General features: G+C 34.2%; 1 long non-coding RNA gene across 1 annotated transcript in view; it reads right to left on the bottom strand.

Moving 5' to 3' along the window:
* LOC107715651 (uncharacterized) overlaps positions 1-1,519 on the bottom strand; it is a 2,514-nt gene extending 995 nt beyond the window's left edge. The window contains exons 1-2 of the long non-coding RNA XR_001637125.1: positions 1,231-1,519; positions 224-928 (exon numbers count right to left, since the gene is read on the bottom strand). This is a non-coding gene — a long non-coding RNA (uncharacterized LOC107715651). The remainder of the gene's footprint in view (positions 1-223; positions 929-1,230) is intronic.
* Positions 1,520-2,413: the final 894 nt, after the last annotated feature.

Here is a 2,413-nt window from a genome sequence, read left to right as displayed (position 1 = left end):
ATATATAAACTTAAATACTATATAAAAGTGAAACAATACTGATTTACTGATTAGTCTGTGTGAAAGACAGCTACATAATAAAATTCTATTAGGTTTATGTGGAAATCAATGTAATTACGTGTCAGACAGTTAACAGAGTTTCAGATTGGGGTCCCATCATAGGGAATCAAACTGTCCTTGTTCTTTTGAGGAAACAAGGACGATTTTGTAGTATTCAACTTACCTGTGAAGTGGCAATAAAGCTGAGAGTCAGAGCCTGTAGTTCGGTCTCATTTCTTCTTGGAACTGATTTAGTCGGTTTACACCATTTCACATGTAGCTGCTCATCTGAAACATACACTCCATTCCAGTCTGTGTTCTGACAGGCAACATAATCACCATCAAGGAGCACAAGAATGATCCACACAAAAGGTGGAATCAGGCAAAGAAAGAAATCTCTCCATTTTACACATTTTTGGAAACATTGTTTAAAATTTGGACATTTACAGGAGCATTCTTTGGAATTTGGACAATTAGAGGACGATTCTTTGAAATTTGGAAATTTGAAAATGTTTTTAAAAGAACATCGATCAGTGTGTTTAACTGGCCGTAAAGCAAGACATGTTAAAGCTAAAACAAAAAAAAAAGGTGCAGCAAAGATGAGGCTTGATACGGTTGCATTCAGCTCAGCTTTGCACGGGCATGAAAAATCTTTATCAATCAGAGCTTCCAATGGAATCAACAAAATGCTCAATGGAAGAGAGGTGGAAAGAGCCTTTTTCTCCAGCTCGCTTTTAAATGGTTCAAACAGTTTTTTTGTTGAAGACATCTTACAGCACACAACAGGTAAATGTGATGATATTGTGATATCTTCTTTGTTTAATGTCTCAGGAAATGCTCATAATCTGGCATCAGATGCTCAGGAAATGTTTAAAGTTGGAGAGGTCTCCTACAATGAACAGAATAACAATTATTTATTTACATTTTTTTTTTTCACAAGAACTCGGCCTATGCATGTCTGTATATATTTGCAAATATAAATTACAATTAAGTAACAAAAAAAATATTTCATAATAATTAAAACGGACAACTATTAACAATAATAAACAAAACTAACAATTACCAATACAGCAACAATCTGTTAACTTTCCAAGTTAGATTAGGAAAAAAAAACACCCGTCTTTGCAGGAAACACATTGTCATTTTAATATTTACTAGTTTACATTCTTACAATGCATTATAGCCTTTTACCTTTTAAAAAATGGAGACAGATATTGGAGTTTGGTCTCATTTCCTCTGTTTTATAAGTCACTGTGAACATACAATAGCATCATGAGAATCAAGAATGAAAGGAAATGTTGCTTTATAAAGTGGCAGAGCTCGTGACTGAAATAAAAATTGGTTTCACTTCATGAACACTTCGTGATTGCAATGTCAGCATTTTTGTAATCTGTGTGGCATCTTGGTTCATGATTCTAATAATCTTGTTTAATTTCTCAACAACAAAAAAAACTATTCACACTTATCATGCAATGCTAAAATGTTACTATTTGTGTTATGGTACAGTATTGTTATTTTTAAGCAAGTTTACAAATATTAAGCACACTGCATAGTGGAAAGTACAAAAATACAAATTGTGTATGATTTAACTCGCGGAGAAACTGGGCATCAGTTGTTCTTTCACTTTCTGTGCTGTGTTGTTGATAACTCAGCATATAATGCCAACAAGTCACATGCATGGTGTGGCCATATGGCAACATGGTCTTTGTGTTCATTTCCTTGCCACTGTCTCTTTAAGAGAACATTCTCGTTTTTTTTGTTGGAAAGAGAAGACCTTAGTTTAGCCAATGATGTGCTATTTCCGACGAGTGCTTGCGGTGTTCGGCCAATCACAATGCACTGGGTCAGCTGGCCAATCAGAGCAGACTGTGCTTGTCGGAAGGAGGGACTTTGTAGAAAACGAAGCGTTTGAGAGAGGCGGGGCATAGAGGACCTACAATAATATACAGTATTTGAAAAATTATGTGTTTTTTGAACATTAAAGCATGTCAACATATTCTGTTACACCAAATACACAAAATAATGATCTTTAAAAAAGCATCATATGACCCCTTTAACATATAATGATCCATTAATATATAACATGGATGGATGGATGGATGGATGGATAGATAGATAGATAGATGATAGATAGATAGATAGATAGATAGATCTACTTGTTGCAGATAGTGGCAATTATCTGCACCTCAGTATTGTAGTACATTATTATCCAGTAGGCCTATGCAATAATAACAATAACAATTGGAATTGCGAAAAAGTAAGACAGAATTCTGAGTACATTTTTAAAAAAATTATTTTTCTTGCAATTCTGAGAAGAAAAGTCTAAATTGTAAGGGAAAGAACCCTGTAAACATAGGACACAATGTACAATGTA

Source organism: Sinocyclocheilus rhinocerous, unplaced genomic scaffold (genome assembly GCF_001515625.1).
Source record: "Sinocyclocheilus rhinocerous isolate Xijiao unplaced genomic scaffold, SAMN03320098_v1.1 scaffold7152, whole genome shotgun sequence".
Taxonomy (NCBI): Eukaryota; Metazoa; Chordata; class Actinopteri; order Cypriniformes; family Cyprinidae; genus Sinocyclocheilus; species Sinocyclocheilus rhinocerous.
The sequence above is the reverse complement of the archived record's forward strand: the minus strand, read 5'-3'. Positions and strand labels throughout refer to the sequence as shown.